This window comes from Orbicella faveolata, unplaced genomic scaffold (genome assembly GCF_042242905.1).
Source record: "Orbicella faveolata isolate gen_17 unplaced genomic scaffold, um_ofav_v1 contig_1, whole genome shotgun sequence".
Taxonomy (NCBI): Eukaryota; Metazoa; Cnidaria; class Anthozoa; order Scleractinia; family Merulinidae; genus Orbicella; species Orbicella faveolata.
In genome coordinates this window covers 30,728,092-30,744,512 of record NW_028301536.1, presented here as the reverse complement: position 1 = coordinate 30,744,512, position 16,421 = coordinate 30,728,092, and the positions used below count along the sequence as shown (strand labels likewise).

The window sequence follows — 16,421 nt, the reverse complement described above, 5'->3', positions numbered from 1 at the left end:
CGAGGGAGGCAGGGAGTTTGAATGTTGATCAAAAACTGAGTTTGATGCTTCTATCTTAAGTTTGTCTCTGAACAAATGGCCTTTCAGTATATGGTGCAGTTGAATGTAGCCTTAAAAAGATGCAATACCTCCAAACCACGAGATATTCGTCAATTGTTAGAAGAAAGTGATCCAATCAATTCCAAAAAATAAGCACCAACAGCTGCCATCCACTACACCTCATGCTACCACGACTAAAACAATCATGAACAAGTCTAAGATGTGAGAGCTGCCAGCTCCCTCAAATAAACACTCAATGTTTTAAAAATAGTTTTATCAACAGGTTATGTTTCAACAATAAATTAGCAATATAATCTTACCTCTTTGATTTTACCTTTTTAAATTTGTAAAGTGCTTTTTAGATATTTTTAATCATTTTATCATTTATTTCATATGTAATTTTATCACATGAATTAAGAAATTATTCTTCTAGTTATTATTATTATTATTGCTATTCTTATTATTATTATTATTATTATTATTATTATTATTTTGTAACGGAAAGATGGTACCACTTACGTTTCACACAGTAAATTTATTCATACCCCAGTGATGTCACAACTCGGCTGGACACAGGAGCAACATGCAGTGCAAAGTCTTGAACAGATCTCTTCAATGTATTACAGAATGGTGAAGCCAACTTAGACCCCTCTGGGGGAACACCCGCTAACCTTTTGTGAATTTTTGTGCTTGAGTGCTGCTACCATGCCCAAGAATGACACTGTTTAGGAGAGCTTGGTACTCGGAATGTCCTGTACACTAGAAAACTGTTTTTGTGGCAATGAATGCATTAGCCTCCTGACATGTAAAATATGTATAATACTGTGTCCAAATCTTAACAACCTAAGCTTTTGGAATCAAGCCTCTTTCATTAAAGAAGGATCAGAATGAATAAATGATAGCTATATTTTGTTGAGGTGTGAATGCTTTCACAAACCAATTTTTTGGTAGGTTTATTCAAGTGGTCAAATGGGTAAATGGTTGTAAATCGCGTGGTATGAAAAAGGATCAATCATAATAAGTGCTATTACCAGGAGATGGCAACTGTTGACAGAATGACCTATAACATCTGAAAGGGCCTGTAAAATTTTTGCACACTTGCTTGCTTACATGTAAGTAAGTAATTACTTTTGACACCATTTTCTCCATGCTCTTTGGGGAACAGATAGTAAAATTCAATTGTTCTTGAACTTAGAAATAAACTGAATAAACAATACAACACTTACACCAAACTGTCAATGTCTAATCTTAGTATTAGCTGTATATAACGTATTAACTGAATCTCAAGTCAATTCTGGCATTGATCAATAAATAAAAAAATGTCCTCTTGGAAGTGGATTGGCTTTCTTGCAATTCAGCCACTCAAGGTCTGGAGAGTTTTTTTGGGAGAACTGTGCGAGGTAATCAGGTCACGGTGTGACTGTGTGCTATCTAGCCTTGTAACACATTGAGTCACATTTGGAGGTAACTCTTTCACAGCAATTGTAGCCAGTGAAGTAGGCTTTTCTTGACTGAGAACTTGTTTTGGTTCTAGGTCTGTAGACCTCACACCAGTTGTAGGTCTTGTGTATTACTAGACATTGTTTGTATATTGGTACTTCAATAGGCCATCAATGGTGTATTTTGGCACTGACTGAGTTGTGGATTGGACAGTTTGGCGTGGTTGATTTGCTCAAGTTTGTGATGCCGATCATGACATTTCAACTGCATCAACATAAGCTGTGATGCCTCATGAATTCTTCTAAGTCCGATCCTTGGGAGGAAGGCTGAGAGTGGTTCTCTAGAAAGGGTATCAGCAGCTGTGAATGTTAACTACAATGACAACACGATGTCTAACTTAAGACACATGAGGCCCTTCAAATTGCTTTTGCACATGCTTTTGGTAGTAACCTTAATTGTACAAATTTGGTGATCCTGTGATCAACAGGTGTAGCTAAAATTATATTATCCAAGAGTGTTGCTTCCAGAGTTTTAAGAGCTGGGGAGTTCTTAACTTGAGAGAACTGAGAAAAACAAGGTAATATAGTAACTGCAAAACACTGATAGCAAATCAGTGATGACCTGTGATTTTACTTAACATCTAAAATAATAATAATAATAATAATAATAATAATTTAATATGATAATATCAATCAATAATAAATTGATATTGATAATAACACTTTTAAAGCACACACCTCTCCATTATTTGTCCATGGCATTTAATAAAACATTCCAAAGAAAAACGTTATAAAAGAAACCCTAAACCCTTAAGGTAGAACTTTGCAATTACACCAAATTTTAGTCAGAAAGAATGTTACTCTGGCCAAGGTACATGCTGATAGCTGCAAACCTTGTATAGAGCCTCCAGGCTCAATATTTGTACCTTTTTAATGGGTGTGTAAGTTAAATATTTAAATTGTTAAGTAGTAAAAGAGCAAATAAAATTGTTGTCTAGACAAGGCAGTTCCTTGTTTCACTCTGACAAATCCTTTGTTAGCAATCAGTGATCGTTAAGTGTAATTCAATAATACAAGATAAAACTAAATGACAATGAGTATCGACAATAACTATTTCAGTTCTGGCAGTGGACAAAATAAAACTGAATGACAGTCAGTATGGAGAATTGCTATTTCAGTTCTGACACTGGACAAGGTAAAACTTAATGACAATCAGTATGGAGAGTTACTTCTTCAGTTCTGACAGTGGACAAGATAAAACTGAATGACAGTCAGCATGGAGAATTACTATTTCAGTTCAGGGACTGGACGAGATAAAACTAAATATGACAATCATTGAGAATTACTATTTCAGTTCTGACACCAGACAAGATAAAATTGAATGACAGTCAGTATGGAGAATTACTATTTCAGTTTCGGGACTGGACGAGATAAAACTAAATGACCATCAGTATGGAGAATTACTATTTCAGTTCTGACACTGGACAAGATAAAACTGAATGACAATGAGTATGGACAATGACTATTTCAGTTTGGGCACTGGACAAGGTAAAACTAAATGGCAATCCGTATGGAGAATTACTATTTCAGTTCTGACACTGGACAAGATAAAACCGAATGACAATCAGTATGGAGAATTACTATTTCAGTTCTGGCGCTGGACAAGATAAAACAATGACAATCAGTATGGAGAATTACTATTTCAGGTTGGGGACTGGACAAGATAAAACTGAATGACAATCAGTATGGAGTGCTCTTTCAGTTCTGGCATTGGACGAGATAAAACTGAATGACAATCAGTATGGAGAATTACTACTTCAGTTCTGACACTGTACAAGATAAAACTGAATGACAATGAGTGGAGAATTATTCTTTCAGTTCTGGCACTGGACAAGATAAAACTGAATGACAATCAGTATGGAGAATTACTATTTCAGTTCGGGGACTGGACGAGATAAAACTGAATGACAATCAGTATGGAGAATTACTACTTCAGTTCTGACACTGAACAAGATAAAACTGAATGACAATGAGTGGAGAATTATTCTTTCAGTTCTGGCACTGGACAAGATAAAACTGAATGACAATCAGTATGGAGAATTACTATTACAGTTTGGAGACTGGACAAGATAAAACTGAATGATAATCATTAAGGAGAATTACTCTTTCAGTTCTGACACTGAACAAGATAAAACTGAATGACAATGAGTGGAGAATTATTCTTTCAGCTCTGGCACTGGACAAGATAAAACTGAATGACAATCAGTATGGAGAATTACTATTACAGTTTGGAGACTGGACAAGATAAAACTGAATGATAATCATTAAGGAGAATTACTCTTTCAGTTCTGACACTGAACAAGATAAAACTGAATGACAATCAGTGTGGGGAATTACTATTTCAGTTTTGACACTGGACAAGATAACTGAATGGCAATCATTATGGAGAATTACTACTTCAGTTGTGACACTGGACAAGATAAAAGTGAATGACAATCAGTATGGAGAATTACTATTTCAGTTCACTGGACAAGACAAAAGTGAATGACCATCAGTATGGAGAGTTACTATTTCAGTTCTGGCACTGGACGAGATAAAACTGAATGACAGTCAGTAAGGAGAATTACTGTTTCAGTTCGGGCACTGGAGAAGTTAAAACTGAATGACATCAGTATGGAGAATTACCATTTCAGTTCTGCCACCGAGCTGGACAAGGTAAAAGTGAATCACAATCAGTATCCTATGGGTAAGATGGTTGGACATTGGCAAAGTTCTTGCTCTGTGTGTTTATGGACTTGGACTGCGCTGAGGTCCATAATTATTTAAACATGCAAAAACAAGAGAGGCCATTATATCCAGCCATCTTCACTTCAATAAAGGAGTTGTAATGTGGGGAAAGAACTATTTTTTTCAGAACAAGCTGGGTAATCTTGAACCCATTGATCTCTTCAACAAGGTTAATAGAAGGAAATTTGCTGATACGAAACTCTAAAAAATTTCCAGTTTGGATGCAGCTGCAAATTTAAGTTTAATTACATATAAATAATATTACAATTCAGTTTGACATCGCTTGAAATGAAGTGAAGTTTACTTTTACTTTAAAGATGTTGAGAAATTATTTGAAATCATTCTTTGAAGGAATGTTGAAAAGAATTCTACTAATTAATATCTTGTAACTTTGTTTCCAGTCTCTATGGGGTGATAGCTGATTCATCTTTCCTTATTTTGAAAATCTGAAGACAAAAGTTAGCTGTAGTTTGTTAATGCACAATTATATAACCCAACACTGTAAAGTTTTACTTCAGAAGAAAAAAACTGGAAACACAGTATAGTAACACAGCAATACCTGTATTTGGACAATTCACTGCATAATTAATTAGCACATGTTGATTCTAGGTAGCACAATCTAATGTATCATTAATATTTGATTCTATCAATAGGTAGGCTGAGGGATAGTCAAGAACGTGAGCAATAAACTCGGCACCACAGTGAAGATCTGGTTACAAGACAAGTGCAGGAACACTTTAATAAACGCTTTGAACTTGGAGAAAAACATCATTCTCTTTTACATCTTTTGATTCTGGCAGTCATGCACATATTTATATAAGATGTCATAATCATGTATGAAAATACCAGAGCAAAAATGAAAAAGAATGTGATTTTAGTAGTTAAAGAAAATAAACTTCACTGATGTAAAGAAGGTGTTAAGAGCAAATTAAAGACAAGGCTCCAATAAGTTCCTAAAACCTTCCTATAAATTAAATGATAACCAAAAACCTTAGCATGGAAAAACAAATATGCTGCAGAACCAGTAAGGTGAATGTGGTAGAACTTGTGTTGTTGTCCTTTTTAATTTAAATTTGGTTTACTTCTATCAACACTCTACACTTCCAAACCAGAAATACCGGGGAAAGTCTCCTATTCTATTTCATGCTCTCTTCTCGGGCAGAAACCTGAGGGACAGAGTTTAGACCCCTCCACAATCCTGTACTCTTCTGAAGAGGATTGGGGAATTTTCCTTCTTTCCAGAAAACACTTTATAGTAGTTCAACTCTCATTTAAAATACTCCACTTTCCTATAAGCTGAGATTATCTGAAGAGCTTTATTTCCTGTCCCCAACCCTCCTGGACTTCCCTGAATGAAATAATCGTGACTGAAATCCAAAAATCTCCAGGGTGAAGACTTGAAGAGGAAGTTTAACTCTCACCCACAGTACATCCTCAAACCCTTTAATAAATAACTTTTATTGGGTAAACAAATTTCTCTAAGAGGTTGGAGGAGTAAACATGAAAAAACCACTGCCCTTCATGTTTTTACCAATATTCACTAACTATAATTTGGGATAAAAGTTCTCCCTCAGTTAAACCTTTAACAATACAGAGGCATTAAACGTAATTTATAAAATACCAAGCTTGGTTTTCTAAGGCTAACATAAAATGTTAAAATAAAAGTTTCTACCAGCCTGATCTGTTTTAATGAGACCAATTTAAAGATGGGAGTAAACAACATTACAGTGAAAAAAACTGCTGATAATGGTTGATAATAAAAAAACATTTTTTAACTTGTGCATTTTCATTTTTTCATTAAGTAAATTGAATATATGAATAAATTAACCCTGGAAAGGTGGGAGGAAGAGTAATCTTACTCCCTCCCTCCCCCTCTCCAGGGAGTGGAGAAAGGTGGGAGGAAGAGTAATCTTACTCCCTCCCTCCCCCTCTCCAGGGAGTGGAGAAAGGTGGGAGGAAGAGTAATCTTACTCCCTCCCTCCCCCTCTCCAGGGAGTGGAGAAAGGTGGGAGGAAGAGTAATCTTACTCCCTCCCTCCCCCTCTCCAGGGAGTGGAGAAAGGTGGGAGGAAGAGTAATCTTACTCCCTCCCTCCCCCTCTCCAGGGACAGGTGTAAGCTTTGACTAAAATGATGGACTTTGAGGCATTGGCCTATTTTAAAGACTAGGATGTTAGAAACTCAGTGAAATTTGGTTCGTCATCTTAAGGATCGCAGTTTTAAAAATTAATAATGTGTTTCAACAAACACCAAATTTATACTCAAGACGTGCCGGCATCATATGTCTTTAAGACTTGTGACATCATTTCAGACAGGTTGACTGCAGCATTTCTTTAAAGTACCACAGCTCGTGTTTTGGCCTTATTCCTTCTTATCTCTGCATGCCTGTTGACAAGATTATAAATCATTATTTATCAATTAAATTGCAAGGAAAGTTCTAAATTGCCCGAGGATTTTCGCAAAATATTTTTGTCCGAATAATTCGAGACTATGATTTATTGTTTTTTTCCTTTTATTAATTTCTTTCATATTATTCTTAACTCATGCTATAACTAAAGTTTTTAAGTTTAAGATATGAACAGCAATATTTTGTAGCTTCAAAATCACAACGACTCCATGAGGAAAAACATGTTTACTCAAAAAGAAAATTAATGTTCTCGCACGTCGCTGTTAGAAAATGCCAGAAAAGAAGTACCGATTTCTTGAAAAAGATCATCAGCAGACATTTGAATTCCGGCTGTACTCAAAACTACCAAAACAAAATTGAAGGTAGCAGGGTTTTTTGTAGGTTACAGGTCACAGGTCACAGGTCACCTCTAGCCCACGAAAAATGTACCAAAACGTCATAAACCTCAATTCCTTTTATAAGGATACAGTAGTTTGAAGGGATTCCAGGAACAACTGCTAGACAATCTCCAATGTTTTAGTGCAGACTGAGTTTCTTTATGCCATTAACAGGTCGGGTGACATTGTATTGTGAAGGGCCAATTATCCTTGCTGCAATGCAGTTTTGTGATAACAGACACGTTTGATATATCAAAATTCTAACGTGGCTTCGACACTCACTCATCCTCATCGGGCCCATGAGTACTCTCGAGGCCGGTTTTGACGTCGGTTTCGAACGTGGCTTCGAGGCGTTGCTTAAAACAAATTGCGAATTTTTGAACATTCTTGTGTCTTTTAATTTCCAGACAAAACTTGAAACAATTAGCAAAAACCAAATATGGAATTTTAACCAGGAAATCTTGAAGTCGTGTTAGAATTTGGATATATCGAACACTGGCTACTGTTGCTTATGTTTAGTACATACTCGGTATAAAGATTTTAAAAAGATAGAAATAAACCAGTTTAATTTGTTATCATATTGAATTGTCTTATTTCAATGAAATATATGTAACACGACGTGTCGACGTCTGAAAGCTACATTTCAACCTATTTAATGCATAAGCCACCTCTTGAAAGTTTTCATTAAAATTATGCAGTAAGACATTTTTAGCCGAGGTTTGTTTTATGAAAACATCGATAAAACCTCCTTGGAATCTCGGGCAATTCTTACATTGCGAGTATTACTGAGTGCTTTTTGATTTTGATGTGACCTGTGACCTGTGATCTGCAAAAGAAACCTGCCGAATTGACGGTGGCTGTACCGCTTACCTTTAAGACAGGGGGTAGATCAGGCTGAATAAATCTTAGAAGCAGCCATAAGAAGGTGAATGTTGTCAGTTCTCTGGATGGAACATGGCAGTTGACTCTTGCAGGTTTTGAGCTGATCAGCTTTATCTGTCCTCGTTACCCCATGGGACGCATAATCTACAAAATAAATAAGCAAAGTGTCATGCCTTTCTCACCTTCTGAAACCTTCAACCCAACTTTTCAAGGTGTCTTATTATTTGTATCAGTCGTATAATATTCCTTTGGAGGTTTCGAAATAAATAAATAATCGATTCCTGAATCACATTTCTTCATTTTTGGATGTTTTCATATACAAGTCATCTTGCAAGAACTTCACAACATTTGTCTTCCAAAGAAATATTGACTTTTCTTTGTACTGATGCTTAAAACAACAGTATACATGTATCATTGTTTGCCAGCTCTAACCTAGGAGAAATGCCCCATTGCTTTACTATGGATGTGTTTTGTGTCTAGCATTTGAAAACATACGACTTTGCGCAGAGAAAGGCATTACGCCAGAAACAAATTGACTACAAACATTTAAAGAACTTGTGAAATTAACCTTAATAATTGGTGATTTGTTTCGCTCATTGGGGGAAATATTTTAGGAGAAATTGGCTTTCAAAAACTGCAAAAATTTGTGGGTGACAAAAGCGATAATGAGCTTATACATCCTTTGTAAAATTTTAAGTTTGCAAACCCGCGTAGCACAACGAAAAGTATTCAATACATCGGGCTAAAATTCTTTGGGATAGATAATCGTTTTGTGCTCTTTCAATATTAAGAACTTGTGTTTTTGTAGCTCCATCAGAAACTGTATCGCTTATGCTATTGAAGCAAATATTGTAAACAAAGATCCTCCTATACCTGCAGATTTAGAATGTCACAACAACAGTTTTTAAAACCTCTAGGTTATTTCATCATACAGCCTAAGTTTCTAAGTTAAAGGCAATGGTAATTTTGAGAAAACTAATTGATTTCACTTCTCGTGCACTTGGCACAATTTTTGGTGTCACTATTAAGCGAACTTTTACAAAGTTCCCAAAGAGCTTAATCGAATTCCATTCTTAAGTACAAATTCTTGTAGAGAAGGCTTTTAAGAGCTTGAAAACTGTACGTTAATTTCTTTAACCTCTGATACTATGTAACAATGAATGAAGTCAGCTTTAAATGTCATACATTAGACAATTTAGTGCTGGTGATGTTTGGTGTCAAAAAAAAATCGGTACGGAAAAAAATCCTTTATTAGATGGGCTTTTTGATTGACAATAATATACATGAAAAAATTACTCGATTCTGATTGGCTGAGAGCAGTGCAGTTCAAGTGTAACACCAGTGCAAGTTACGGATCGTAATTCTGGATTATGATTGGCTGGAAGACAATAGGAAATTTTCTAAGCCAATGATATCACGTAAAATGACAACGAAAATTCTGTGCGGAAACTGAAAAAAGTTTTCTAGAGTGAAAAAAAATGGCTTCAAGAAAGATCTTCCGGCACTTTCTCCGCGCGAATTTTTTCATGTTTATATTATTAGTAAGTAATCATACGGTTTTTCTCGTTCAATTTGGAATTAATTTGCACTTGTGAGTTTTTCAAAAAAGACCACACCTGCAAATTAATTCCGGATTGAACTCGAAACCGTATCTTTACTTATACAAATATGCAGGCTTTAATAATCTTAATACCCTACATTGCTTGTCGTATATTTCTTTTATAGTTCTATTATAGTAATTAAATTTGACAGTATATTTGGGAAAATTGACATCGAGACAATATCCCTTGGTTAACGTTTTCATAATTCTCATGACCTACGTGCTTGAAAATGTCTTGCTACAATAAGGAGAAACTATAGGTTGATCACTGGCTCTTGAAAAGTGAACAGTTCATTGCTATTAACCCCAGTACTTTGTAAGTAACTGGAACATTATTGTCCGCACAAGAAAAGTGGAAATCTCTAATTGGCCTTCCATTGATACTGAAGCAAAAAATGTAATAAGAATAGCCAAGAAACAAAACCATTTAAACATTGTTATCTCTCAAGGGCATTATACAATTATAAAGTTTTGAGATATTTTTAGAACCACCAGCCTATAACTGAGCTAAAGCCTGCGGTTTTCATTGGACTTGTTCTATATAATTCATGACTGCAAATTTATTCGCTCGCGAGGAAGAGAAAGTTCTACGTTTGCTAATCAAATCGAAAGCAAAGAAAACTCTTTAAACCCAACTAAGAAATATTGGTCCAAGAAAAGTATAATGGGAAACAAATTAAATTCCTATATCACGCAATTACTGAACATATAAATTTTTTTTTTCTATATACATGTTGAACAGCAAGTAGGTTTACATGTGTACCGAACAGCACTTGAAGCTACTTAAATTCTGCAAATAAAATGACCCCTAATAAATTGTAACAACTCCAATATGCAAAGATCTTTCTGATTGGAAGCTCTCTCTGAACTTAAGGTAATTCCTCTGAAATAAAAGTGACAATAGATTTTTGTTCAAACTTTGTCCACTGAATATTTGTCATATGATAACTTCAATCTTGAAATAAAAAAGGGGGGTGCCCATGCTCATTAAGGAGCAGTGAAGCATTGAAAATGCCCCATTTTGGCATTATTTAACGCTTATTATAAAAACGCATTCCCAGTAATTGTAAAATCTTTGTGAGCCCAGACTCATAACAAAACGCATTAAACTACAGTCAATACATTGTGTCGGACACAAATAAACATTTTAAGTTTAATTCAGACAGAAAGCTAAATCCTTGATTAAAAATTTGAACCAAATTTCTTGACGCGGTTACCGACTGCAAAATAGAAAAGACCAGAGTGTATCTGCTATTTTTCTTATTTATTCAATTTTCAGCAATAGAAATTAGATCAGTCTTTCCTCATGCGAAGCTTATGATTAGTTGATTACAATGACTGGAAAAAAAATTGGGGTGCCCATGCTCGTTGGTGAGCTAGAGCCATTTTTCAACTGAAAGAGCTCAATATCAAGACAAATCCGTCATGTTTTCAATATGCGCGTGCACGGGCGCGCGCTAATGACGCCATAAATTATGCGCAGTAAGGATGCGCAATGCAAATGTGAGGAATGACCTCAATTACAAATGACTAGAGGAAAAAATTATCTCTTCAACGAAAAATTCAAAAACCAATCATGATGGGGCAAACAAATTGAAAATTGAAATGAAAATTAACTACGATTTCAACCGCTAAACCTTTTTATTAAACATTTGCGTAGTTGAAGAGCCATTAAGTCTAACTATACCTGTTTGATCATACGCGCGTAGAAATTTTGTTCATTATTTACTTGTCGCACTCGCATTGCAAAACGAACTGACACGTTGGCGTAGTCGGGTGTAACGCAAATTTCTGAGAATTATTCGCCTTATGAGTCACTGGTGACCCCGTCACTACAGAGCGTGAGAGTTGAGTTTTAAAGCCCTGGAGTGAATGTAACAGTGTGAAATATAAATGTCTCGCGGCTTTCTTCTGAAATTACTCGCAGAGTCTGCTTCCTTTTTTTTTTTGGTATTTTATTGTTTTTATTTGTAAGTTGTGCAATGGACGAGCAAAGAGATACTGTAATGCTAGTTTTACAATTTTACATTAAAAAGGGATACACACACAAAAAAAAAAGAAGAAAAGGGGTGGTAAAGAAGCCTATTACAATGTAAATATAAATAGATCTCTACATACATCATCACAAAAACATAAACTAAATTAACGGAAGCAAGGTAGAAATTTGTTCCATTTTTTATAATGTTTTACCAATTTATTGCTGTTAGCTGCAATTTTCTGTTCAATCTGGCAAGTTGCTTTAACCTTAGGTATGAAGACCTTTAGAGAAGGATGTATGATATTTAATTTACAGTTATAAATGTAATATTTAGCTAATAAAATAATATGGTTTAGAATATGAAAGTCCTCTGCGACAACGTTTGTTGTACTAACATAAGACCACGCATCGAGACACTCTTTGTAGAAGTCCGGTAGATAAATAGGAAGTTTACGGGTGTCAAAATTGCAGCATAAAATAGATTTTCCGCCAATGTCACCTAAGAACGCTTCAAGGACGCTTTTCCAAGGGCTATTGTAGTTTTCAATAAATCGTTTCAATGTAATAACTCTCTGTGACAAATCATTGATTGGATATCGAGCATTTTTAGGCCACCGTTCTCTATATCATTAATAAGAGTAGTGCGTTTTATTCTTGTCATTCCCTTTCCAGATAAAACCATAGAGCAGTTTGTTCACATCTTTAATAAGATCTTCTGAGACTGAGATTAGCGAGGCCTTATACATAAATTTGGGGATAGCAAACGTTTTAACGATTTGAATTCTGCCGAGTAGTGCGAGACCTCGCCACCTCCACATATTAAGAGCTTTTTTAATAGACTTGAGAATAGAATTGAAGTTTAAATTCCTTCTCGTTGTCTTATGATAATCAAAATAAATTCCTAATATTTTAATCGATGTGCACGTTTTATGATAAAATTCTTCTTGTACTAATTTTTGCGGTCCAATTGCAAATAGTTCAGTGTTGTCATCATTTACACGTAGACCGGAAAACCTCGAAAAGAATTTAAGAATTACAAATAGGTGCAAATAAGAAAGCCTATCTCTTAAGAAACATGTTACATCATCAGCAAAAAGGGTTAATTTTATTTCCTCATTGTTGATTACTAAGCCGTGGATATTACGATCTTGTCTAATGAAACATGCAAGTATTTCTAAAGATAGAATGAAGAGCAGAGGTGAAAGCGGGTCACCTTGTCTGACTCCACGGCTGACAGAGAAAAAATTGGTGGCGAGACCATTGTTTAAAAAGCAACTTGATATATTTGTATAAAAAGTTCGGATCCATTGGAAAAAATACGTTCCGAAATTAAACTTTTACAAAACTTTGACCAGGAAAGCTCGGTTAAGGGAATCAAAAGCCTTCTCAAAATCAATTGCTACCAGAATTCCGGATCTGTTATTTCTCTTTGCATATTCTAAAATATCATCGATTGTTCTTATCGCGTCAAAAATTGATCTTCCTTTGATAAACGCATTTTGGCTGTGATGAACAAGGAAGGGTAAAATTGATTCCAACCTCATAGCCATTGCTTTAGATGCAATTTTGACATCCATGTTTATCAGCGAGATTGGACGCCAGTTTTTTAGAAGTATTTTGTCTTTATCTTTCTTTTCAATTAGCGTAATCATTGCTTGCTTTTGGGAGGTGGACAATTCACCATGGTGATGCGCGAAATTTAGGCATTCAACGAGACATTTTCCAACAAGAGGCCAGAATGCTAGATAAAACTCAACCGTTAATCCGTCGTTTCCAGGTGTTTTATTTTTCTTAAAAGTTTTTAAAGCTGCGAAACATTCACTCATAGTTAGTTTTTTGTCTATTGAATCGCGTTGTTCATCTGTTTATTTACTGGTATTCACTGTACTGAGAAAAGATTCAATTAAATTTTCGTCCGAACGGTCGACCTTCTTATCATACAGGTTTGCATAAAATAACTGAATTTCATTTAGAATCTCTTTAGGATTTGTCGTACTTTTGTCATTTCCTGTGTTTAGTTTTCTTATGCAGCTTTTCTTTTTTCGAGAGTTCTCCAGATTCAAGAAGTATTTATTACTTTTTTCGCCATATTCATACCAGATCGCCCTTGATCTTACAATTGCTCCTTGTGCAATAAACTCGTACATACGGTCATAGTCTGTTTGAAGAATTTCCAAATCCTTCAAATTTTTTGAGCTTGGGTCTTTATCACATGCCATTTGACAATCTTTTATCTTCCTTTCCAAACTCGTTAATGTTGCTCTTCTTTATCTAGCCTTCGATTTACTATAGACAATCTTTTCTTGTCGAATTTTATATTTAATATAGTCCCACAGAACACGAGGATCTCCAATTTCTCTACCTTCCTCAATCCACGTACAATATTTATCTCTAATGAGTGATACATACGTTTCATCATCAATTAAGCTTGCATTGAACTTCCAAAAGGAGGGCCCATGACATTCGTCTTCAATTCCTTTAATAAACAATGTGATTGCTGAGTGATCCGATTTAATCGCAGGTATAATGTCTACGCTCTCTACATCTTCTTGCAAACTACTTGATGTTAGTCAGAAATCTAATCGTCGTTGAACTACTGGATTTTTTTGTCGCCACGAAAAACGCCTCTCATCCGGATTCCTAACTCTCCAGATGTCTATTAAGTCAAATGACAGGCGGATTTGTTCTATTATTTTGACGGATTCTTTTAATTTAGGCTTTCCTCCTAAGCCATCAAACTCAGGATCTAAGATTACATTGAAATCTCCTCCAATGATTACATCACAATCAGCTTCTATATTTAGACTATTAAGCTCAGTTTGGATCTCCTTGAAAAAGATGCATTGCTCGCTGGTTTTATTTGGAGCATAAATATTGACAAAAACAAACGGCTGCTCCTGCACATTGCCCATTAAAATGATATAACGGCCTTTCTTATCATGTGTACATGATTTCAATTCAAAATTAAGCCTTTCTTTGACAAGAATCAAAACTCCTCTACTATGCTCAGAGCCGTGAGCAAAGTAAAGATCTCCTTTCAACTGGGTTTTCCATAAATTTTCTACATCTGGCGAACTGTAAGTTTCTTGCAAAAAGACTATGTCGGCCTTATTTTTAGACAACCAGTGCAAGAGCGCCTTTCGCTTCTCAAAAGTTCGAATTCTCCAAGCATTGAGTGATAACAATCCAAAATTTACATTGCGCTTTGTGAATTAGACAAATTAAGTACAGAAAAATAACTTTTACCTTGCTCCTTTGTGTGAGAAAACAATGTGAAGGACTTATGTGCGACGAAAATTAGAATGAGGTGATAAAGCCTCCCGAAAAATGAAAACCGGTCAATGACAAAAAACAACAGTATTGAAAACATACAAAGAACAAACACGTCACACAATAATATGGAAAAAGGTATTAAAATAGCAGCCAGCGTAAAGCTGTTAATTAAGCTACCAACAGACAAGGTCTTGCAACTAGAATGGTAAATACAGACAGTATAAATTAACTTTGTGGCTCCATAACATTTCAAAAAGGGAATAGAAAAAAAAAGAAAACATAGTCTGAGTGGCAAGTCTAAGCAGAAAATAATCTGCCATCAATAAACAGTTTATCAGGCTCAGCCCTACTGAAATAGGCCGACTTGCCCGCCTTCTTTGGAGCAAAAAAATTAGGCAGCACCTTCTTTCTTTGATCAACAATTTCTTTAGGCAAGTCCGCAGATATTCCAAAATTTTTACCTTTCAATTTCCTAGCGTTGCTCATGACCCTTTCACGATCCGGATAGCGCAGAAAACGTGCGATGATCTGTCGAGGTTTGGGCGCTCGCTGGTTAAAGCGGCCAGTTCTGTGAACTCTCTGAAATTCTATATCGCTGGCGTCTTCGATGCCAAGCTCTGACTGCAAGAAATCTACCAGCACTTGCCGTAGTTAACGCATTTACTTTAGCGTCCACGTTTTTGACAGCTTCCAAGGTTGTCGAGTTTTGTTTCCATCGCCTCCAGTTTTTTAAGGACAATGTCAAGTTTAGGCAACACGTCTTCCGCCATTTCTAGTACTGAATGCACTTCGTCGATTCCGCAATCCTCTTCTGACAGGATAAGTTTCGATCTTTTATCTTCAGATAGTCGGTTATCCTCCTCGCTAGAGGTAGAGCTACTCTTTCTGCTTTTTCTTTTAAGTTTTTGAAATAAATCTTCCATTAAAAACTTCAAAAAACTCCCATAGATTCAAATTAAGTCGGAGCACACAAAAGCGCGTCTACTCTCGCTCCATGCCCGACCCAGTCCCAGTCTGCTTCCTAGTAATTTCACAATTGAAGAATTCAGTAGCAAGAACTTATGATATCATTGGTCTTATTACTGTTAAGAGGGGATTAACATCGCAATGTACATCCTCTTTACACAAATCGTCTCGTAAAAAGCTACCATGCTCAATCCAGTATTTCGATGTTCTCGTATTTATAATCGAAAATAGGGTTTTAATTATCACCAAAAATCGCCTGAATATCTTCCTGGAAATTCTCAAAAAAGTTTCTAAATGTCACAAATTTTTTCTAAATATCTCGAAAAACCCTCTAAATATCTTTTACTTTTGGCTTAGAAATAAACCGATTTTCAATCACTTAGGCCAATTAACAATTTTCAAATTTTTCTTGCTGTAGAAGTAGTGGAGGAAGAAGATTTAGGCACTTCGATGTTACCAGCATCCTCCATTTTTAAAAAATAGCAATTTTAGTGACATGGAATACACTTTTTAAAGTGGGAAATCGCTAAACTGGATTGTTTCTGGCACAGAGCTGAGTATTGCTTCAAGAAAATAGCGAGGAAAACAAGGGGCTAAGCTCCAAAAACGCTAAATATCTTGATGTTTTCTTAATATCTCGGAAACCGTTAATAAATATCCCCAAAAATATCCGGA

General features: G+C 35.6%; 1 long non-coding RNA gene across 1 annotated transcript; it reads left to right on the top strand.

The window, feature by feature from the left end:
* Positions 1–526: 526 nt before the first annotated feature.
* On the top strand, positions 527–5,224 carry LOC149118738 (uncharacterized). Its single transcript, XR_016201678.1, has 2 exons — positions 527–4,193; positions 4,919–5,224. It is a non-coding gene; the product is annotated as an uncharacterized LOC149118738 (long non-coding RNA).
* The last annotated feature ends 11,197 nt before the right edge of the window (positions 5,225–16,421 follow it).